Raw genomic sequence first — 7,226 nt, 5'->3', positions numbered from 1 at the left:
GGTCTCCAGAGGTGCCTTCCAACCCCTACTGTTCTATGATTCTGGGATTCCATGACACAGGGAGTCTCCAGCTTGCTAGGACACACAGTGGTCTTTAGAGAAGGGTAATTTATTTGTGAGGTTAGCAGTGTTCTTTGATTATTTGTCTTCTGGCATCGAACATTGGAGGCAGTCTTCCTGGGAAGCCATTGCACGTTGCTCAGTGATTCACTGGCAGCTGCCCAGTGCACTTTGTGAGTGATTTATCCAAATCCTTTTCAGATTCTCCCTCTCTTAACATTTCCACTGTCCCTTTCCTTTGTCAGTCTGTGGCAGTGACGTGTTGCTTGTGATGACTGTGGTTTCACACACAGTGATGGCATCAAGCAGATGTACGTCTGGGTGTACGTCACAGCCCATCTGCTGCTTTCAGCAGGCTTCCTGCACTGTGACACTTGCTCCTCACTCGGCAGGCAGCACACAAAGACTGCTCACGTATAGCATCTTTATTCCATTTGACCTTTTCAGAGTGTCATTCCACATGGATGCTGCAATGTTTGTATTCTCTTCTGCACATATAATTTGGATGGTGTTCTATTTTAGCAGGAGGTGTTGTGTTTCTTCTTTACTTCGCTGCCTTCAGTGTGGAGGAAGAAGTACGACGGCTTGGCTGGAAATTCTGCAGCCTGCACCTCAAGGCTGGAACCCACAGAGATCTGTAGTTCAAGTGGGAACTGTTTAGATATTGGCTCTGTGTTTGGCACTGAAGGACACATATGCTTGAATTTGGATTAAGACAGGACTAAAAGGTAAAACTGAGTTCTAACTAGACACACTTTGTCAGGCTTTGTGATTACCATGAAAATATTGTCCCTACAGGCGTTACATGATAATCCCTCTTCTCTGCCTTGATCTTAACCAGCCACAAGGTGTCAACAGAGTGTAGCAGATGCTCAGTGAGGTCTTACTGCTACAGCATCACTTGCTTCCTAATACCATTACAGTCTGTCTTCTCTGGGTTATTTGAATAGCTAATTCCAAAAATTCAGCTCTCGTCACATCCTTGGTACTTGATTTAGTTCATCAATGAAGTCTTTTCATGCAATGTTTTTGGAGGGGTGAGTGGTGATTAGGAATTGCTATAAATGGCTGAAGGTAAAAAAATACATGTGGCAAGCCACATGCCACAGGCTACAAATATTGTCTGGCACTGTGTTTTAGACATGAGATGGTACACTGCTGGAGGCAAGTTTATTGTTTTTCAAGGCATGAGAAGTGACCATGGGCAACAGACACAACATGAGATTTAACTTTCCACAGTAAGAAGCCAAAATATCTGGATGGCCTGGTGCCTGTGCTCATTTCTGAGTGGTGCAATTACTAGTGAGACAAGATAAATGTGGGGGGAAAAAAGTATTGAAGAGGCCCAGCTTGTCTTTTTCAGACACAGATTTTTGTGTTGTATTGAATAATAAAAACAAATATCCAAAAGGAGTCAGAGCTACAGCTGTGGTTTGAATTACAAAGGACATGGAAGCAGTTTGGGTTTGTGCACCAGCAGGGGGTTAGGATCTAGGGAAGAAGGGCTGATTGTAAATGGGAATGAAAGTCTGTTAGGAAAATGACTCCTAGAACTGTGATCTCTCTGAAGTGTGAATTAATGAGTTTGGCTAAGAATTTTCAAAGGGGTAAAGAATAGCTCCCATTGAATGCAGGAGTCTTTTGGGCACTTCACAGCCATGGTTTGCTTTGAAAATTGCAGGTTACCATATTAATTTTAATACATCTTTTCCAGTGCAGGAGGAGGGAGCAGATCCATGACAGAGGTGAACAGAGAAGCACCCAAAGAAAGTTTGTTGCTTTTTATTACAGTCTTTCTTTATAGATTATTGAACTTTGCCTAATCTACTCTGTCAAGTACAAAAGTACATATAATGGGCTACAGGATGCTACACAGGTAAAAGGTTGTTACATGACATCCTTCATTTGTGTTGATCTCTGTATTGATCTCTCTCCACTATGTGGAGGGCACTGTTGAGCAGATAATACCATAAAAACCACTACATATAGCACTGAGTATACTTCTTAAAAGGACAAAGGGACATGTTTATGCAAAGAGCTGATTATTTTTTTCAGGTCCTAAACCAGCTGTGACAGCACACTGCCCTTTGAGAGATATTTTGTTGGGCAACAGATCAGTGCTGGAGGTCAAAAGAGCAACAGTAAGAGATGTATTGTGTTCCCTGGAGCTCCCTGAGGGTAGGTGGGGACAATCATTAGAAAACCTGCAAAGTCTGTGGGAATAAAACTGTTGCTATTCTTGTTCTTCTCCTTTGTGTTTCTTTTCATACCCTTTCACACACATTTTCTGTTATTTCTAGTTTCAGTGTGGAGTAGTCCTTAAAGTGTCCTGGGAATCCTTCTTCTGGTTAGTTCTGTAAGATAACTACCATCTAGAAGGTGTGCTTGTGCTTTGCTGGATCGGGACCCAGGTCCTCACTTGAATCTCAGCACAGCCTTTGATACCACTGGGTATAGCAGAATACCTCTCCACTTGGCAAGAGGACTCTTCAGGTAACTCCACATTAATTTTTCTTAAATTGGGTTATATTATAAAGAGTTTGCTTACTTTCTTCCTCGGAACTTGAGGTTAAACTCGTTGCTTATTGATGCCATTTTTCTTGGATTTATTTCTTCTTCATGATTTAATAAAAAAGGCCTTAAGAAGTCAGTACCTTGCAGGAGGTGCAGTCATTGATAGCTGTGCAGCAGTCATGCAGTTCCTGCCAGTCACCCCACACTGAAACATGCAGAGATATAAGCCAGCCAACCAAGGAGGGATATAGGGCAAGGTGATGCTGCGAAGGGTGAGAGAGCTGTAAATGGTGCTGCCTCTCTGCCACCACATGCACTGGAGAGGAGGCTGATAGATTAAAAGCATTTTTACTGTTTTCTGCAATCTCTAAATCCAATGTAGCATGAGCACAACATTTTGAGGGAGCCTCATTTTGAGATTCTTGATCCTGTTTGGATTGTCTGCTAGAAGTCAGGGAGAGCAGCTCTTTGCAAGTGCCTGTGACACACAGCCCTTCCTTTGACACAGGCTGGTTTCCTGCCTAAGGGGGTGCTGTGACCTGCATGCATGACATCTTGACCTGATGACCACAACAAAAATGATTACTCAGAACGCCAGGCCTGGTATCATTGACCATGAGTCAAAGCTGATAATGCAGTGTTAAGATATTGAACCTTAGCCATAGCTTGTAATTCATTTGAGGATTTAAATGTCACAAGTGGTGTCCTGGACTGTTCCAATCCAGATGATTTCAGACACCCTTCCAAATTAAGCAAGTGACTAAGAGTCATAAATTTAGTTCACCTCAACCACTAATGGGGTCCAGAAAGATCACGCTTTAGTTTTTCTGGCAATGATGAGGTAATAAAGATTCTAGCACATAGTGCCTGCCTCCTCCCCCAGCTCAGCTCTCCTCCCTATTTTACTCTGAGGATGCCAAAAAGAAATTTTCAGCATCTCCAGGGGATATAACTCTGTTTTACCTAAAGAGAGGTAAAGTGACCTTACAGTTTTGATTAGCCAGTGCAGTAGGGCTCCAGTAGACAATTGTGTTTGTGGAAAAGCATATGGGAGAATGCAAGTGATCTGCCCCTCAGCTGCTCCGAAGGGAACAAGGACGCCAAAGCAGATCTGGCAGGGCAAACTATGCATGTGCACGTTCAAAGTACTGCCTTCATCTCCTGAGAGTAAGTTACACTTGCTGGAAAGCAACCATTGCTGTCAGATGTGCTGTCTCTATCCGAGCAATATTCTGAAATTAATTGTTCTTTATTGGTGCACACCAGGGAAAGTCATTTGTGGTTTGGAGTTGATAGAACCATCACTGTGAATGAGTAACCTCTTACTAAATTTCATCAACTTTTGATTCTCTGTTCAACAGCAGATAAACTACAACTCAAGGCTCACTGGGTCTGCTGCTTTCAGGAAGTACTCTCTGCTGGATCAACTGTGCATCTGCAGTTCTGTGAGCTGGGCTGGCTTGGCTTTGACTTGTTTGTTTTCCGAAGACACTCAGAGCACTCTGCGCCCTCAGACCATAGATTCCCACATGGCTGTTTTCTCTCTTAACAATTCTAGTAACGACTCTCAGTTACTCAACCTTGTACCCAGAGGTGGAGCACCAGCATTTTGCTCATTTCTCAAGTCCTTTTGACAAGAGGATCCATTTGTCAAACAGCCAACACCAGAAGGTGCAAATGCTGAAGGTGGACGCTCACATCATCGGTGAGTACTGATAGGTCATGAAGAATATTCATAACCTGAGAAGGGGTAACGTGAGATCAGAGGGACCAAGACAGGCTGGCAAAATGGGCTAAGGAGAATCTGATGAGGTTCAGTAAAGCAAAGTGCAGAAAAGGACTTGTTGGGGGTACTGGTGGATTAGATGAAAGGACTTGGGGTTATTAGTGGATGAAAAGCTTTGTTATTCAGCATTCCTACATAATTAAAGGTTCCTTCAGGCCTCTTTTCTTACCAAGCCTCATGGTCTCACCAGCTGGCTTGGAAGCTGCAGCTTGCAGTCCCAGTTGGACACCAGAGGCAATGCTGGTTACTATCCCACTGGCACTCATGTTCATTCTTTCCAGAGCTCCCTGGAGATAGCCAGTACTGATATCAATATGATTGACTTATAGTTGTAATTGGCCTGGGGAGGAAGAGATGAGCCAAATTCTCTGGTATGGAAGCCAAGACAGGTCAGACAAACCACCCCATTCTTTCCATAGAATAGTATCAGAGAACTGTTTTGGTTGGAAAAGACCTCTAAGATCATCAAGTTCAATTGTCAACTCTACCATGGCCATTATACCATGTCCCAGATTGTCATGTCCACAAATTTCTGGAACACCTCCAGGGATGGTGACTCCACCACCTCCCTAGGCAGTCTCTTTCAATGCATGACCACTCTTCTAGGAAAGAATTTTCCCCCAATATCCTCTGGTGCAATTTGAGGCCATATATCTGTTTGTGTACATAAAAAGAGTACATTTTAAGAAAACTAAGTCTTATCATGTTGTCTGGCATCTCCTCCAGCCTGGATCACTTCAGGACAGAAAGAAGCCAAGTCCTAGAAATCTGCTTACTTTGGCTCTGCCTTTGAACATGCCTTGATGGATAACACATAACGGTGTCATTTTGAAGAGGCCTTCAGATAAAATCCTGTACATTAAATGCCATTTTTCTGTGCTGTATCAGAGAATGTAGGAAACAGGGTTTAGGTGAAAATAAATGACATGTGCTGATATCAAGGAATATTAAGTGTTTTCCTCTTGTCCACTGAGCCCTCACAGATTTAAGGCAGACCAATACAGCTGTCTGCAAGGCAGCACATATAGCAGGCGCATATTGCAGGAGATGGCCAGCTCCAGGAGAGAAGCTGAGCTAAATTTAGCAAAGCATTATTGTTCATCTTTCTGCTCATGGAAAAAGACTTCAAGAAAGGAATTTGAGGAGTACTCTGTGTGAAGCATAGAGCTGATAAGGAGTCTGGAAGGGGTGACTGTTTATTAGAAAGTAGAGCAGAAAAGTACTTGGGGGTACAACAGCCCAGGAGAAAAGGTCTTGGGGGTACTGGTGGGGTCAGCTGGACAGGAGCCAGCAATGTGCACTTGCAGCCCAGAAGGTTAATCACATCAAAAGAAGCATGGCCAGGAGATGGACAGAGGTGATTCTGCCACTCTGATCTGCTCTGGTGAGACCTCCCCTGGAGTACAGTGTCCAACTCTGGAGCCCTCACCAGAAGAAGGAAATGGACCTGCTCCAGCATGTCCAGAGGAGGGTCGCTTGAGCTACCACACAAAGCCATACAATTAAATTTTAAACCTCTAAATTATGAGAGCTTCCCAATGAAAATGCTGCACAGTAGCTTAGACAGAAGAGAAACAAAAAAAGCATTGACAGCCAGCTGCCCTTCTGCCACCTTGGTTTAATGGCCATGGTGGTGTTAGGCTGACAGTTGGACTCAGGGTTCTTGATTCTGTGATTCAGTGATGATTCTATAATTCTGTCTGTATGCTCACAAGCTGGCCTCAGGCTGCATCTCACAGCTGCAGTGAATACAATGATTTCCTAAGCTGCAACAAGTTCTGCTCAGGAACCTCCCACACCTGAGAAAACTCCAGTGGCATCATCCCCACAGTGCTGCTCTTCCAGCAGATCAGCAGTCCCTGCCTGACACATCTGACAAGATGGAAAGTGTCCAGAGAAGAGCCACAAGAATGATCAGAGGACTAGAAGAGCTGCCATGTGAAGAAAAGCTGAGAGAGCTGGGTTTGTGCAGCCTTGAGAAGATGAGGCTGAAACAAGACCTTATTACCATGGACCAGTACACAAAAGGTGGCTACCAGGAAGATGGAGACTCCCTTTTCACAAGGAGTCCCATGGAAAAGACAAGGGCTGATGGAGGACAAATTGCTACTCCATTGAACTCCAGAAGAAAATGTTTCCCCATGAGAACAGTCAGAGGTTGGAATCATGTCCCAGGGGAAACAGACATTTTTAAGACTCATCAAGGTTAAGACCAGAATCACAGAATGGACCAGATGATCCTTGGGGTCCCTTTCAACCTGCCATTCTGTGATCCAGTTTTCTGTATGGCAGGCTCTGGAGCAGCATTGCGTACCAGGTATTAATTACTTCTGTTAATTAGACCTTTTGGCTGCTCAGTATGCTGGGAACGTCACGTCTCTCTACTCTTTTTCTCCTGCTTTTGAGTCGTCGTATTTGTTGAAGATGAAAGCCAGATGTTCTGAGAGAACTGCCTCTCCTAAAGGGAAACATTTATCAGAGCAGGAGCAGACGCTGTAGCTTTGCTGTGAATTACTTAAATTCTTCCTTTTTCCCTTCTGAAGGGGAAATGCAAGATGTGTTTGAAAGCCATGGCATTGTGACTGCAGAATAAAAGCCATTTACCCTAATCCCTTTAAAAGCTGGCAATCGGGATTTTAACGTCCTGGTGCTGTTGAGTCTGGAGAAGAGAAGACTGAGAGGAGATCTTATTAATGTTTACAAATATGTGGAGGATGGGTGTCAAGCAGAAGCTGCCAGTCTCTTTTCAGTGCTGTCCTGTGATAAGACAAAGGGCTAATGAATTCCACACAAGAAATTCCACCTCAGCGTGACCAAGACTTTACTGTGAGGGTGACCAAGCTCTGGGACAGGCTGCTCAGAGAGG

The 7,226-nt window shown here is 44.0% G+C and overlaps 1 long non-coding RNA gene across 1 annotated transcript; it reads left to right on the top strand.

Moving 5' to 3' along the window:
• The first annotated feature begins 2,121 nt into the window (after window positions 1-2,121).
• LOC128897699 (uncharacterized) lies at window positions 2,122-3,979 on the top strand. Its single transcript, XR_008462529.1, has 3 exons — window positions 2,122-2,238; window positions 2,361-2,553; window positions 3,936-3,979. It is a non-coding gene; the product is annotated as an uncharacterized LOC128897699 (long non-coding RNA).
• Window positions 3,980-7,226: the final 3,247 nt, after the last annotated feature.

Source organism: Dryobates pubescens, chromosome 13 (assembly GCF_014839835.1).
Source record: "Dryobates pubescens isolate bDryPub1 chromosome 13, bDryPub1.pri, whole genome shotgun sequence".
Taxonomy (NCBI): domain Eukaryota; kingdom Metazoa; phylum Chordata; class Aves; order Piciformes; family Picidae; genus Dryobates; species Dryobates pubescens.
The sequence above is the reverse complement of the archived record's forward strand: the minus strand, read 5'-3'. Positions and strand labels throughout refer to the sequence as shown.